Genomic DNA, 17646 nt, shown 5'->3' on the forward strand with positions numbered 1-17646 from the left:
TGATAATGACTTGTAAACATACTCTCGTTTTAGGACGTGTTCAAAAGCAAGGACTGTGTGTTCATCTAGTTATGTGTAGTTATGTGTTTTTAACATGTTCTCTCAGTATGTTGTGATGTTATAAAAACGCAGTTAGACGTTTGTAGCGATGTACCGCTGTTAGCCGCTAGCAGCGTTTGTTGTTGTTGTTTGGTCAGTCACTTTTCTCCTGTCGCATTCCCATTCGGTGCACCAACATTCAAATACTCGTGTCACCTTGAATTTTTTTCCGATTTCAATGTATGACGCATCATTTGAAAGCTTACCATCTGTAGTTTCAGACTATGTAAATAACCGAAAAATTACTAAAGCAAATGGTTTATGATTTCACCAGCTAGCATCATGACATTGTCAGACTCATTACAAACAGGTAGCAACTAGCCAACTCTACTGTTGTCATCACGTGAGTGACACGCCAGATCGGCCACGCAGATCGAAGCCTATTTTTTTTCTGGTGCGATCTGCGATCCAGCATTCAGGACCAATATCGCAGCGATATCCGATATCGATATCGGATCGGGACATCCCTAATGATAACCTTCTGCAAAACAAAAACAACTTTGTGTGTTGGGGCGGCTGTGGCGCAGGAGGTAGAGCCACCGTCTAATGATGGCAAGGTTGTCAGATCAGCGGTTCGAGCCCCGGCTGGCCATGTCGAAGTGTCCTTGGGCAAGACACTGAACCTCAAATTGCTCCCAGTGAGCGGGCCGGCGCCTTGCATGGTAGCTTGCCGTCATTGGTGTGTGAATGTGTGTGTGAATGGGTGAATGAGAGGCCGTTGTAAAGCGCTTTGGATAAAGGCGCTATATAAGTCAGTCCATTTACCATTTATCATTTATCTTTGGCTCACTGCTTATGGAAATTCATGAAGCAGTTCTTCTCAGGAGTGAAGCATAGGTAAGTGACACACTTTGAACACTGCACTTTCACTATACCCTTACAGCCAGGGTATTTGCACCGGCCCTTTTTCTCCACCCACACAGGCCAGTGGTCGGTGTTGTCCTGACGCACGGACGCTGAAGGCACTGATGAGGCAGGACCTCTGCACTTCTTCTCAGCCGGGTCTCCTTCAACATCCTGTGACGACCTCCCCCTCTTCTTCAAGACTTTCCTCTCATTGCAAAGGCAACTTGCGACTTCAGCTTTGAATCTCAGCAAGCTGTACACATCTTTCTTCGGGACGCCGCAGTCCTCGCAGTCCCTGCGGTACAAGAGCCACGCGTTCACCAGAGTGAAATCCATCATGTGGCCACTCTTCCCCTTAAATGACACCACTTGCTCGTCAACACAGAGCCTCTCGTCCATTGGAATTGCTTGGAAGCTTTCGAGGAGTGATGTCAGAAGAGGGCGCACCTTGTGAAGCCGGTCATGGCCAGGCTGTCCGCGGGGAATTAGCTGCGTGTTGTCTGCTAAATGGACGTTGCGTTTGATAGCCTTCCAGCGATGCATCGTCATGGTATCGGCCACGCAGTCAACCCTTGTGGTTGAATTCCAATACATACGGGATGCTGGCAGCCCATAAATGGACATATAGAAACAGATGCCGAGAAACTGCTCGATTTCACAGCAGGTGGCGTTGAGTGGCTGTCCTGGATCACACTGGACAGCGTAGAGGTTTGTCTGGTCCACCATGTTCTCGACGCAGGTTTTAGTTAGCAGGTTGTCCCTGAAGTATTCGATTGGAGACTTGATTCCTGTGGCTTTTGGGAGGCTGCCTCTCCATTGTGGGACTGGAAGGATGTTCCACCCCAGTCCCTTGGCCTTTTTTGGTGCATGTTGCAGAGGAACTGAAAAACAAAACACATTTGCTAAGCATGGTATGAAAATAACAGAATCATCGATGCGATTTTATACCCTATCTTATACCAGGGCTTGACATTAAGCTTTTTCAGTTACTTGTCCTTCGGACAAGTGAACTTATCTTTTACTTGTAAACACATCCTATCACTTGTCCTAGAGCTCAAGTTACTTGTCCAAATCCAAAGATTTTGAAAAAGCAATAATATGAATAATAATATATGATACTCTCACCGGCCACTTCATTAGGTACACCTTTTCAACTGCTTGTTAACGCAAATACCTAATCAGCCAATCATGTGGCAGCAACTCAATGCATTTAGGCATGTAGACATGGTCAAGACGATCTGCTGAAGTTCAAACCAGCATCAGAATGGGAAATAAAGGTGATTTAAGTGACTTAGGGCTGCACGATTAATCGATTTTAAATCGAAATCGCGATTTGAAATGATGCGATTAGCTAATCGCAAAGCCTGCGATTTGCCTGCGATTTATTATTATTATATTATTATTATTTTTGCTATTTAGCAGACGCTTTTAATCCAAAGCGATTTACAATTACGAATTACAGGGACATTCCCCCTGGAGTAACTGAGGGCTAAGTGCCTTACTCAAGGGCACACTAGTAGTGGTGTGGTTTCAGGCGGGATTTGAACTCACACAACCTTCCGATCACAAGTCCAACTCACTAGACCACCACTACCCGTATGGGATACGTCATACAGCGCGTCGGATTCAACGTCAATGAACGTCAACGTCAATGAACGTCAACAATGAACGTCAACAATGAACGTGAACGTCAATGAACGTCAACGTCAATGAACGCACACCAACAACATCGCACGTGAAACGCCCACGTTTCGGTAGCTAGCAATAGCAACATTCATGGTGGATAATGGCTTCAGCAGAACCAGAAGCAACGTTGGACGATTTAGTCCCGAAGAAAAGCAGCACTTCTGTTGTGTGGAAGTATTTCGGATTTAGGACGACTGATGTGCAACAAAAACAGGTGTTGTGCACGACCTGTCGTGGAACAGTCGCTACATCCAGAGGCAACACCACAAACCTATATCAGCACTTGAAAAAGTACCACAGGCAGCTGTATGACGGGTGTGCGGTCAGAAAGGGAGAGTTGAGTGAACGTCCCGTAGCCCAGTCTAACAAAGTTAAACAACCTAGGGCCGGTTTCACAGACAAGGCTTAAGCCTAATCCTAGACTAAAAAACATCTTCAATGGAGATTTTACATTGAAAGTGTGATTTAGTCCAGGACTAGGCTTAAGCCTTGTCTCTGAAACCGGCCCCTAGGGTTTCACAGACAAGGCTTAAGCCTAATCCTGGACTAAAAAACATCTTCAATGGAGATTTTACATTGAAAGTGTGATTTAGTCCAGGACTAGGCTTAAGCCTTGTCTGTGAAACCGGCCCATAGTGTTTCAGAGTCGTTTGCGGCTGTTACGGCATATGAAAAGGGCTCACGAAGGCACCGTGAAATAACAAATTCCATCACGCACAACCTCGCAAAAGACATGGTGTCTATTAACACTGTGAGCAACTTAGGGTTTAAAAAACTCATCCAAACGCTGGATAAAAGATATACGATACTAGATGCTAGAGGAGGGAGCCTCTAAGTCCCCTGAAGACGTACAAACAAACTACACGTTGATACGACCTTCCTAGCCGGAGATATGGCCACACTTTACAAAAACGTTTTTTTAGTTTTTTTTTTTTGCTATTTAAAAAAATAATAATCGCAAATTAATCGCAATCGCGATATCTGTCCAAATAATCGCAATTCGATTTTTCCCCCAAATCGTGCAACCCTACTTTGAACCTGGCATGGTTGTTGGTGCCAGACGGGCTGTTGCGTGATATTATAGTGTCAATATGGACCAAAATCTCTGAGGAATGTTTCCAGCACCTTGTTGAATCTATGCCACGAATAATTAAGGCAGTTCTGAAGGCAAAAGAGGGGGTCCAACCCCAAGGTGTGCCTAATGAAGTGGCCAGTGAGTGTATGTGTATGCATTTGACTACTATTGATTTGATAATGATGTATCCTTAATTTTCAAATGTACCGTATTTTCCGGACTATAAGTCACGCTTTTTTTCATAGTTTGGCTGGTCCTGCGACTTATAGTCAGGTGCGACTTATATATCAATATATATATATATATATATATAATTTCATACTGACTGACATGAACCAAGGAGTAAACATTACCGTCTACAGCCGACAGAGGGCGCTCTGGGCCGCTCTGGGCTTGTGACAACTATATGCTGCTCTATACCCCTGAAGAAATTATCTAAAACATTAGCTTGTTGAAGCTAAGCAAACGGTAGCTTGGTGAACTTGCTTACTGGTAACTTGCTTGTTGGACTCGCTGGCTTGTTATGTTCATTTAGCCTATTCAGCCTCCCAGGTATGTTCTTTATGCTATTGTGTTGCTGAATAACTGTTAATGTGTTATGTTAACATACCAGACTTCTATTCAGCCTGTTGTTCTGTGTGCTATTGTGTAGTTGAATAAACTTGCCTTTCCAGATTAAATGTCTGTTTTTGGTCTTGGATTTTGTGAAACATATTTCTAAATAAATGCGACTTATAGTCCAGTGCGACTTATATGTTTTTTTCCCTCTTAATGTCGCATTTTTTTGACTGGTGCGACTTATAGTCCGGAAAATACGGTATTCATTAAACAATATTTTGTCATTATTTAAAAACGTAGGGGTAATCAGTGATTAAGATTGGCCACAAAAGGGATGAATATCTAGGAATATTTACCAAAAATGTTTGTAACTACAGTCCCTCCCCAATGGAAGCAATCTTATTTGCTAGCCTTTGGATAGTATCCTATATTCAAATTGAGAAATCTATCATTAGTGTTAGGGATGCACGATATTATCGGCACCGATATTTATCGGCCCGATATTGGGGAATTAATGTTTATCGGTATCGGTATTTATTATAAAATTTAGCCGATATTTAACCGATAATATGAAGCCGGAAATATTTCTGCTTCCGGTTTCCGGTTTCCGCGCTCTGCTTCCGGTTTCCGCGCTCAGGCACGCAGTTTGTATAGACGAGACGCGAGCGAAACATGCCTTCCCCGGTGTGGACATTCTTCACAATTTCTAAGGCAGATAGTGCGTTTGCAATTTGCAACACATGTTCGACAAAAGTTCGGAGAGGAGGGCAAAGGTCTACGAGTTACAACACAACGAATCTAATAAGTCACCTGAAGAATCACCATTGCAAGCACGCTGTATGGAAGGAATATCAAGCACTAGGTAGCCTAGCCGCGGTGGTAGCCTAGCCTTCAGAAGGTAGCCTAGCCGTGGTGGTAGCCTAGTCTTCAGAAGGTAGCCTAGCCGCGGTGGTAGCCTAGTCTTCAGAAGGTAGCCTAGCCGTGGTGGTAGCTCCACCATCTCCATTATTTTTTCATTGATTGCTTGAGCCTTTGAGCTGTCTGCTGTCTTCCTGCAGTTTTCAAATGTGTGTTCAATGTGTTGCACCGCGGCTAGGCTACTGCTTCTGAAGGCTAGGCTACCACCGCGGCTAGGCTACTGCTTCTGAAGACTAGGCTAGCAAAGGTTCTATGAGGTAGGAATTGTATTCAGTTTGTATATTAGGGAACACCAATGGAAAACGTGTCTATTATTTAGGTGAGAATGTGAATGTAGGCTATACAAGACAAGTTGTTTACAAGGAAAACATGCACTTTTTGTTTTTCCATGTCAGTGCAATTTATTTTGAATTCTTGTGCAAAACGTTTGATGGGCTTTATCACAACCTACCTCATCCTCATGCACTAAAAGTAGCCCAGCCCTTTTCAGTTGCTTTATTAAGCATACTAGTGTAGCCTACTATGTGCCTTGTATCATTCTGTTTATCTGCAGACTAAGCAGCCATTTGGCACTAGTTTCTGTACAAGTTCTATACAACTTTTGGTTCTTTAAAAGTCTTTATTTTTGTATTGACTGATGCACAAGGTGCACTTTATTTTTGACACTTTTTTGATCTAATTACTCTTAGGTGAGCCTTTTTTGTTTTCATAAAAGGAGGCCAGATCTTGGCTAAAAAAAGCATTGTGCACTGTATAACAGATTCTGTTTGTTAGAGGAAATAATAAATGAACATTTGAAGAGTCAGAAGTGTTCTCTTTGTTGTGTTAACAATAGTGATGTAAGTTAGATTTGGTGAGATCACTATGGAATATTAAATCATCAATCTTTGCTCACTACATAGCCTTTCTTACCTTCAGGTGTGCATGAACTACAGGTTATGAACTGTGAAATTATATCTGAATGGTCTTTATTGTCATTGATATAGTACAGGTACCAAACAACAACATTTGGGAGGGGGAGCTCCCCTGGTGCTAGGAAAGAATAAATAAAATAATAATATCGGTATCGGTATCGGTTATCGGCCACGAGAAGCGGGTAAATATCGGTATCGGTATCGGTTGGAAAAAATGCATATCGTGCATCCCTAATTAGTGTCATTCTGAAGTTCGTATTGCAATGTGCTGGTCTTAAAACTTCAAACCTAAAATATACGATCGCATCGAACTACATGAAAATAAGCGGCATTGAGAAGAAGCGAATATGCGCATGTTCACGTGAATGGCACTAGTGACAGGAGACCCACAACACTATGGCTGCGTTCGTAAACTCGCTCTGGAATCTGATCAGCACTCATGGAATGCATTTTGTCCAATCAAATTACTTGGTCTCTTTATGACGTTGAACGCAGTGTGCGCTCTGGCGCTCTGAGCGAATTTACGAACTATGACGATAACGAACTACGAGAGACTGAAATAGCCAGAATGAGGCGCGGCATCGCTTTGCTTGCTATTTTTTTTTACTATTCAGATCGGAAGGAGGAATTAATGTTTGCAGATATTAATACATATTGATTTGTTTTTTTGTTTTGACTTGTCCATCGGACAACTGCAGGAGGAAGTCCACTTGTCCAAACATAAAATGTACTTGTCCCGGACAAGCGGACAAGCCTTAATGTCGAGCCCTGTTATACTGGTAATACCTGTCGCTGCACTTCCCCCCTCACTGTCCTCATCCTCATCTTCATCCTCATCTTCATCCTCATCCTAATCTTCATCCTCATCCTAATCTTCATCCTCATCTTCATCCTCATCTTTATCCTCATCTTCATCCTCATCTTCATCCTCATCCTCATCTTCATCCTCATCTTCATCCTCATCCTCATCCTAATCTTCATCCTCATCTTCATTCTCATCTTCATCCTCATCTTCATCCTCATCTTCATCCTCATCCTAATCTTCATCCTCATCTTCATCCTCATCCTAATCTTCATCCTCATCCTAATCTTCATCTTCATCCTAATCTTCATCCTCATCTTCATCCTCATCTTCATCCTCATCCTAATCTTCATCCTCATCCTCATCTTCATCCTAATCTTCATCTTCATCTTCATCCTAATCTTCATCCTCATCTTCATCCTAATCTTCATCCTCATCTTCATCCTCATCCTAATCTTCATCCTGATCTTCAGCCTTGTCTGCAGCTCGTCTTCATCACTACTAAATTCTAATTCATCCTCACTAACATCAACTGGGAGTGCTAGCTCTACCTTCCTCTTCCTTGAAGAGCCATAGAAATATGTGACATTCATTCTGTAAATGGAGGAAAAATGTGTGGAAAATATAAGCATGTGCTCTGCAAATAAGACTCACAAAGTTCACTGCAGTGTTTCCTCTATATGCATTTATTCGTGGCGGGCCGCCACGAATGAATTTCCTCCGCCACCATTCAGTCCACTAAGTGGTGCACGATAAAAAATAAAAATAAATAAAAAGATTTAGGCCGCTTTTCAGACCTTCACAGCGCTAGACTTAGGCCGCTTTCAGACCTACATTTCGTTCCGATTTAGGGAGCAGTAAATTACAATGTCAATGTTGCAGACTTAATCACACCCACAAGCGCGAAGCGACGTGCTTGCAAAACTGTTTTGTGATTGGTCGAATACATCTAGGCTGCGTCTAGTCTACAAGCTACTTCAAATTTTACAATCCATTACAGATTGAGTTAGCAACACTGCATCAGCGACGACTGTGGGTTATTGCATTCTATGGTTCGTGTTCTTATACCAGTGCTCAGTATACAAGTATTTTAAATGAACATTCGTAATGTAGTCTGATGTTCATGGTCAACTAAATCAGGCTATTTTGTGAAACAATTATGTTTCCGCTACCTTAGAACTACTTAAAGTAATTGCCAGCAATGTTATCCAGCAATGTTAGCTAGCAATGTTAGCTAGCTATGTGTTCATAAATTCCTGGTTGCATTTTCAGATGAGTTTGTTAAAGTATTTCAAACGAAAAGTACCAGAAGATGAGGAAGATGGTCAGGTAACCACACATAGTGAAAAATATGATGATAAATACGATGTAATAATATGATGAGACGGTATGATATGGCAGGTGTGTGGTGGTCTTGCTGCCTGTCTCGTTCCAGCGAGTCAACTCGTATTACGAGTGCTTACCATCACCAAGTACGCTCGCCAACTAAAGCACTTGATTACGTTGATATAAACATACTAAGAACTTGGTAATAAGCATAATACGAGTTGACTACTATAATTAGACATTGTGCGCTCTGCGCTGCGGGCTAACGATCTTGTAACTTCGCAAACAATAGCAGCATTTAAAATGTTTTTTTTTAAAGTTTAGTTAATGTTCAACTGGAAAAGGTAGTGAGCACAGAATTTCGTGTTTTGAATCTGCTAAAATTGCCTTTTAAAAAAGCCTGGAGCAGGAGAGAAGAGTGGAGCAGCAGAGAAAAGAGTAGCAGGAGAGAAGAGTGGAGGAGAGAAGAGTGGAGGAGAGAAGAGTGGAGGAGAGAAGAGTGGAGCAGCAGAGAAGAGTGGAGGAGAGAAGAGTGGAGCAGCAGAGAAGAGAGGAGGAGAGAAGAGTGGAGCAGCAGAGAAGCAGGGAGACAAAGGAAAACACAGACTCTCAGGCTGGGACCCTAAATGGGCAGAGAACAGGAAGTTCCCATGGCTGTACAACAGTAACCGTGGTGAGTATACTATTTACACCATATCATGCACTTCAGAATATTTCAGTGCAATATGACCAATAATGCCAATTTACTCTGTCCTTACAGGAATGTTTTGCCGCTTATGTCGGCAACATAAACAGACCCCAAAGGGAGGACAAGCAGGAGCCAATCGGCCATTTATAGAGACAGGCAGCAAACTATATAGGCTTGATCAATTGGACAGGCATGCGAGGACAGAGCACCACAAACAAAGTGTGAAGTTTCATGCTTCACTGGCACAAGGTGAACTTTCTTCTTTAGATATAGGAAGCTATTTTAATTGATAAAGGACTATCAGGTATAACCAGCTTTTGTTGCAATAACCATTTGTACCTGCTTTGTATAGGTTCTTCAGTTGTGACTGCATTCAACCCAGTCATCAATTTAGAGCATGAGGCCATCATTGGGGGGTTTAAATGCCTCTATTACCTCACCAAGCGAGAGCAGGCACACCACACCAATTATCCTGCTCTCCTTGAACTTGCCGAGTTGCTGGGGTGTGACTACTTCAAAAAGCTGAAGGTAAACAATGATCATGCTTGCTATGTTGTTCTTGTTCTTGTTCGTTGTTCTTGTTCGCAAATTATCTTCAAAATGTAATATTCCAACTATAATCAAATGTATTTTTAGATAGGGAAACAGACCACCTACCGGTCCCATGTCATCATAGATGAAATGTTGGAGATTTTGGCTAAAGTGGTCATGGAGCCAATCCTCCAAAACATCCACTCGTCCTTGGCTATTGGGCTGGAGGTGGATGAGAGCACAGACGTCTCTGTGCAGAAGCAGCTGGATATACACATCAGGTACTATTCAAATCAAAGTACACTGATTGTGTCTGAGTAATACATATATGTTGAGGATGTCTTTTTGTGCTTTTCAGATATATGGACAATGAAGGCCAGCTCCACAGCCAGTTCCTCGATCTGGTGTCAGTGCCTGACGGAAAGGCAGCTACTATAGTGCCTGCCATAAAGGATGTGCTGCACAAAAACAAGGTTCCAACCGAAAGGTTATTTGGATTGGGAACAGATGGAGCTGCTGTAATGACCGGTATGAGACACAACATGAGCAAGTGGAATTACCGTATTTTCCGCACTATAAGGCGCACCGGATTATAAGGCGCACCTTCAATGAATGGCCTATTTTAGAATTTTTTTCATACACAAGGCGCACCGGATTATAAGGCGCACCGGATTATAAGGCGCATAGAATAGATACTGCAGTCAAACGTTTGACTGGGGTTGCGTTACGCCCAAGCTCCACCTACTGCGTTGCGTCACCTCTCCATCGGTGTTGTGTCAACTTCCCGTTGTCCAAGCTCCACCTGAGCGTTGTCACCATCAACGTTCTACCTGCTCCACTGTCAAAAATATATATTTTTCCACCTCAAGTATCAGCCGTTCGTCATCCATTTTTGCAACAAGCGTCAAGGACCTGCGGTGATTCACAGCTGACTCGCGTGAATAGCAATTCGCAATAGCTGCAACCACGAGATATAGAGTAGTTAGCTACAAGCATTTTCAATCTGCTATTATCTCTATTAGTGGATTAACCGCTGTGGTGATTTAACAGCTGATAAAAATACATCAAGTAGACTACAAACAGAGCAAAACAACACCAGAAAACAACCAATAGGCTATACAATTATAACCAACAACCAATATGTGACAGCTCCTGGTGAAATGTGCAACGTACTTTTTCAGTTTTTACACATGCTTAAACTACAGACTGTAAGCTTTCAAATTATGTGTCATACATTCAAATCAGAGAAAGATTGAACACGACAGGCGTATTTGAATGTTGGTTCATCTCAAACACTGAATGGGAGAAAAGTGAATCTGACCAAACCACAACAAACGCTGCTAGCGGCTAACAGCTAACAAAACACATCGCTACGAAGGTCTAAACTGTATTTTAATAACATGACAACATACTGGGAGAACATCGACATGCTAAAAACACATAACTACACATAACTAGATGAACACACAGTTCTTGCTTTTGAACACGAGCTAAAACGAAAGTATGTTTACAAATCAACCCTCCCTTACCGGTAGCCTCCGGCAAACGAGAATAATGAATCCAATACACAAATGATAAGTGTTTAGTGATCGTTAAACTGTTGTTTATTATATCGAGTGGGTACTTTAAAACTTCAAGTTGAAAGCACCAAGAATCTCACTTTGTTCCCTCGGAAACTCTGTTTAGTCTTCTTTACTTGGGGTCTTGTGGTGTGGGACTGTGAGTAAGCACAACACCGGTGTTTACTGATTACCGTAATGCTGCAAGCGGTGTGAGTGTCCGAATTGAACAGTTGGGTGAGTACGGCATCCATTCAGAGCACATGATAGAATAACAATAGCATTCGCGGAGATTCCAAGATGGCGGCCGTCGTTTACTGATTACCGTAATGCTGCAAGCGGTGCGGCTTTGTAGTTTACCAGTCGTACTGAAACATTTTATTATTATAAAAAAAAAAATATTGGTCATGTAATTTTTACATTTTGATCCATATATAAGGCGCACCGGATTATAAGGCGCACTGTCGTTTTTTTTTTTTTTGGGACTTTTAAGTGCGCCTTATAGTGCGGAAAATACGGTACTGTAAATGGGTTTTTATTTTTACTGCATGTTTTAGTTGCTCAGACACTGACCATGAAATGGTATCTGCATGTCTTGATTCGATTATATTTATTTTCCTGTAACAGGGCGGGTGAATGGTGTGGCCAAGCAGCTGCAGGACGACTTCCCCTGGATGCTGCCAGTGGCGTGTGCTGCCCATCGCCTCGCCCTGGCATGTAGGGATGCCTCATCTGCGGTCCCCTACATGGCTACCTTCAGGGACCACTTGCAGCAGCTCCATCTATACTTTCATAACAGCGCCAACAGAACGGCCGTTATGAAAGCTGCAGCACAGACCTTGGGCCTCACTGACTTAAAAATGAAGGTGAGATCACAGAAAAACATAATAAAATACTTTAACAGTAATGTTGGCCATGATTGTGTACTTCAGATGCACTTCCTGTGTTCTGAATGTCTTCTCTCATGACGGAAATATGTTTCAGCAAGTGAAGGACACACGCTGGCTGTCCCAGCACCTGGCAGTAATGAATTTGCAGCGGAACCTCAGTGCAGTCCTGGGTGCCTTGGCTGAAGAGACAGAGTTCCATAAGTGCCCTGTAGCCAAGGGCCTGTATGGGTTCTGCTGCACCTACCGTTTCGTTGCAGTGGTCTATCTGCAAGCGGATGTTCTGCCACATCTGGCTCGGCTGTCCAAGATGTTCCAGAAAGAAAATGTCAACTTCTTGGCCATCAAAGAGCAGGTATTTCCTAAAGGCAAATCACTTTTAACATGTTGCTCTAGAACTCAATAGAACTAATCATAGCCTTACTTGAAAAAAATTAAGCCTGGCCCTTGTGTGACTACCTTATTGAGGTCCCAGTGACGATGGCGTGCCTGAGGACCATCAGAGATGCAGGAGATGCACAGCCCCCTGGCTCATTCTTGGCCCAGCTCAATAATGAGCTTGATAACCCTGCAGGATTAGGGGCGTTTAATATCACCCATGAGGAGGAGAGGGAGAGGAGACGCAGAGGCCAGCTGGAGCAGACTAGGGAGGCGCTCTGGTCCCGGTTCAGGACGCAGGTACATTTGTTTTGGATGTTACATGTTGATCTAGTCTAGTACTATAAGTGTTAATCTAGTAAGTACTATAATAAGTCTGAGGAAATTAAACAAAATACCAGATAGGCACTAAGGTAGCCATCCCAGTTGTGTTTTGGAGGAAATAACATGACATTCAGTTTTCATTGCAAAACCACTAAAGCTATCCAAACTCCAAAGCTATCCAAACTTGCAGTCTTCCACTAGTATTGTATGTTTATCCTCTATACAGGGCATTTCTGTAAAAGACTCCCAGCGCTCAAACTAGTCTGTAATTTGTGCCATGTTTAGGTAATGGAGCCCTATCTGGATGGCCTCCAGGATAGCCTGGACAGAAGGTTCCAGAACCTGGACATCATGGGGGCATTTCATGTTCTGCGACCCCAAGCAGCCAAGGAGGATGATGCCGTCAACATTGCACATCTTAACTCCCTGTCTGCAAAATTCCTGCAGCAGTCTGGAGGAAATGTACCGGTACTGCAAGAATGGCCTTCTTATAAGCAGCATGTGCTGATTGGAGCATTCAAGGTAAAATCTGAAAGTCACAATTAATAGTTCTGCAGAAAGATAATTGAGGACCCCAGAATAATGTTGTCTCACTGTGTTATGTGTTTCAGAACATGGACCAGCTCACTATGATGGGTAAACTGTCATCCCAGCACGATGAATGGGGACAGCTCTACCCATGTCTGAGTCAGCTGGCTGCCATTGCCCTCACAGTTCCCATCTCCAGTGTGAACTGTGAGAGGGACTTTTCCACAATGAATAGGGTAATTTACTAAGTAATCTAAATCTGATATTGTTTGATTTCTCTCACCTTCCCACATACCACTTATTTTTGTCATTGTTTCTATTTGCAGGTGAAGACTGACCTGAGAAACAGACTGCAGGGGGACCATCTGGCCGCCTGCATGATACTGAGCATCAACGGGCCGCCAATAACCGAGTTCCCTTATGACAGAGCCTTAGAGCTCTTCTTCAAAAAGAAAAGAAAAATCAAGTGCTCTCAGCCAGGCTGCACACTTTGCCACTAAGGCCCCCCCCCCCCTCCCAAAAAAGCATGACCCTCCCCTGTTTTTCCACCTAAGAAAAATCCACCTCTACCAGAAAACTGCATTACTTACTTTACTCGTGTACTTATTATTGTGATTATGTACCTTGCTGCAATGCTAATGTTGAAAACATTAGGACACAGGAATTGCACACTACCTGACTACTTGAGAAATACCTGAACACTTTCATTTTCATCTTGTTGAACTTTGCACAGCATGTTACACTATTGATTGCACTTTAATTCTGCTGTAGTGCGACTACCATCACTTATCACTTTATTCCTTATCATTACTTAATTTACTTATTTACTTGTGATTATTGTGATGATGGTATTGTTGTGATTATGTACCTTGCTGCAAAGCTAATGTTGAAGAACCACAGCCAAAGATTTGTATTATTGTGTACTGTAAAATAAATTCAGATTCTGATTCAAGATTTTTTTGTATCATTAAAATAATAATAGTTACAACAACCATAAAGCCTCCATAATGATAAGCTGGCTAATTAGCTTAGGTAATACCAGATCAGCGCTATAATGGATGTTGACTAAAAGTGCACCTAAATCCACGCCCATCTCTCTCTAACCGCTGATCCAAAATCAGATTAATGACATTAAACATTCAGTTGACGACGTGACACAAGGGCTACTCCTGATTGGTCTAAATGTGAACCGGCATGAGAACCGTGCAGACTCAACCATCCCTGCTGAAAAACGGTCGCAAATTGAAGAACTCGCGCAAGTTGGAAACACTGGGAAACTTTCGCCTTTCGCCAATGTGAACCATCTAAAAGATACAAAAGCTGATCTCGCTAGGTAGGTGCACAAATAAGATATCACGTTAAATAACTTCGAAAAATTAAACGAAAACAGCGACAGATGGATGGATTTTTCAAGAAAAAAGATGTCCCAGACACTTCAAACATTGCTGAAGCTAGCAGTGGCTATGAGCGACCCGAAACTGCATGGCTGGCAGGAGCAAAGAAGCTAGGTGATGGATCAGCTAACAGCGTTTATGGCGGGGTACCACCACCACCAGCTACAACTACAACTACAGCGGGAGAGCCATCAGCATCGGCTAGCTGTGTTGGTGTATCAGCAGACATTAGCAAGTCAAAAAACGATTCTTATGTGCCGTCACTTTAGCAACGACACAGTATTGTCAAGGGGAAAAGAAGGGGAGACGATTTTTTTATTGGAACGGAATTACATGCTGGAAAAACATGCAGACACAGACAATAAGAGACACACGGGAGAAGTACGGGAAAACAGGGCTGATGTGGGTGTCATCAAAGGTAAGAGTTTGTTTTCTTTAACTCAGCTGATACTCAGCTGTTTACCGAATGCTCCATCTGACTGTGATTTTACTTCTGTAATGTGGTGGGTTGACATAATTCACGCACGGAACTATAGGTTGAGAGTATTGTTCCGTCCGCAGTTGAGTGCGTAGTACCCAAGTTGTTTAGACTGTTCTATTTACTGCTTGAGTGTGTTGTTGACAATCGTTCATATCCTTCATTAAGCTTTGTCATTTGATACGCCGCCTACGACTACCATCTCTCTGCACTACAGTAAACAGTTAATCAGTAACGTTAGCCGCTTTTGTGCTCATGTAGGCCTACTTCGTACTATATTATAGCTGATGATCTTTGTGTGTGTGTATGTGACTGTTAGGGATGCTCCGATCTGGATTTTGGGGGCCGATACCGATCACCGATTTGTTTCCTCAAGATCAACCGATACCGATTTTTTTAAAAATACATAACTGACTGGATAGCCTAAATATTTTTTGCTTTTTAGACAAAAGTTTTGATCCATTAGGCATCAAGCAAACGCAGACCCATTTTTATGGCATAGTAAAGGTCTGGCCTATCACCCAGTTAGGGCCTGAAGCCCAAGTCAGTCGATATGGCTGTATAAAAGACATCATAAACGTGGCCTTCATGGTTTACATACTGTTACGTCCTCCTATGTTTTCTGTTCAGTTATCTGTCTTCCCCAGGAAAAATAAAAAATAAAATAAAAATATCGGTTTTTGCGATCGGCCATTTTTGCCGATCACCGATCGAGTCATTTGGAGTGAAATCGGCCGATTTAAATCGGTGGCCGATAAATCGGAGCATCCCTAGTGACTGTCAGTCACAAGTTTATATTCTGTATATTCCTTTTTTTTTTTTGGGCCATCCTCTAGTTTTGGCTGAAATTACGTCGTTGTTTTGAGCGCACGTGCGCGTTTCATGCGCGTGCACGCTGCGCGCGCGGTCAGGGCTGCCCGCCACCAATGTAAAAATTCCTGGAGGAAACACTGCACTGTAATAGTAGACTACAGTGTACAGTAATAGCCTTAACTTAACTTTACTACAACTAACATCAAATGTATGTAGGTTAAATTGTAGAGATGAAAAGAAAATTCTGATGACTGGTATGCTTTTGCATAGTATATATATAGCTAAAACCACAATATCATGGTGTCATGGTGAATCCATAATGGTACGGTGTTGCCTCAAGGCAACATTTGCATTGTAACAAGTTTCCATTACTTAATTAGCAAATAAAGTAAATTAAACTATTAGAAAGTAAGCTTTACTCACCTATTATTATGATTTTTTTTTTTTTCAGATTGAAAAAGGCCAGGAAAAGATGTTTTCAGACAATTTCTGTGGAGAGAAATGGCTACGCTGATCCTTGTGGGACAGTCTGCAAAAAAGGGATTCGGCATGGCCTCCAGAGACATGTGACAAATTCAAACACTGCTATTGGTTCCTTTTTCAAAGTATTGCATCATAACTGGGGATGCATTGTGTGAATGTAAAAGGCCAAGAATGGGTATGTTGCCTAGAGGCAACATCGTACCATAGAGTTAAGAACCCACATTTGAGGATGCAACAATCTTGCAACAATACATTTTTTTAACTACACAATTCAAGAAGTGCTATCGGTAACGAACCAAGCTAGCTGTAGCTAACGAAATAGCCATGGCAGTGTACAGCACAGAGTCGGGCTATTTGTTTGATGAAGCTATCGAGAGCTTCAATGCATATGAAGAACGGTTTACACAGTTTTTGTGTATAGGAACACACCACATGCAACTACAGGTAAAACTCCTGCAGAGTTGTTTCTAAAACAACAGACGCGCACACGGTTGTCACTAGTGAAGCCAAGCTTCTCAACGGAGACGCGGGAGAGACAGTATGATGAGGTAAACAAGGGTACAGGGAAGCCACCGCGCTCGTTTCCGGTAGGACCAGCAGTGTTTGTCAGAGATGACCGGGGAGGAGAGAGGGAGAAATGGGTACCAGGGAAGGTGATAGAAGGTACTACAGGGTTCCTACACGTTTCAACAAGTCAAATTTAAGACCTTTTAGACCTTTTTTAGACCTCTTTGAATAGGATTTTAGACCTATTTGCGACACCATGTGATAGCTTTTTGTCATCCTCAAGGTGATGAAATTAGGGATTTCACTGCCATACAGACAAAAAAGGAAGCGAATTGGCATTTTTTTGGTTCCAGCTTGATTCATTTCTTGATTCATTCAGTGTAAATAGATAGTGGTCGGACTGATTTCCTTGTAGGATCTAATTTTTTAAGACCTAGCACCTAATTTTTAGACTGAATAACTGAAATGTGAGACCTTTTTAGGCCTTGTCAGTAGGATTGCTGGATTTTTTTTACTTCAAGGCTTTTTAAGACCAGCGCGGGAACCCTGTAGAAGGGTGAGACAAGACGCTCGCTCGTGTGAGCAAAATCTGATTGTGATTTATTAAGGGAAATCAGCGAGGGACATGCGTGTCACGCACTTGTTACAGCCTCCTCCCTCCACTGCTGTCTTGTCCTTGATACTGTGTTGCAGGATGGCAGTGGGGAGAGGAGGCTTGATTGGCTGATGCAGCACACCTTTGACTGTGCCTATTTAACCTGCTCTCTCTCTCTCTCTACATTTTGATCATTTGTTTGTGGCAACCTTTTTTCCTATGTTTACACTTCACAACATTCCACACACATACAGACC

The 17646-nt window shown here is 42.5% G+C and overlaps 1 protein-coding gene across 2 annotated transcripts in view; it reads right to left on the reverse strand.

Moving 5' to 3' along the window:
• The window catches only part of LOC308169606 (uncharacterized protein), a 42013-nt gene that overhangs the window by 20354 nt on the left and 4013 nt on the right, over positions 1 to 17646 (reverse strand). Inside the window, exon 3 of one of the 2 annotated variants that reach the window (XR_013937761.1) lies at positions 1675 to 1826. The exons of the other annotated variant lie outside the window; for it this stretch is intronic. The gene's annotated coding sequence lies outside the window, so the exon portion shown is untranslated. Of the gene's footprint in view, positions 1 to 1674; positions 1827 to 17646 lie in introns of those variants that run through there. 2 annotated transcript variants of the gene reach the window in all.

This window comes from Nansenia antarctica (genome assembly GCF_963989245.1).
Source record: "Nansenia antarctica genome assembly, chromosome: 13".
In the NCBI taxonomy this organism is placed as follows: Eukaryota; Metazoa; Chordata; class Actinopteri; order Argentiniformes; family Microstomatidae; genus Nansenia; species Nansenia antarctica.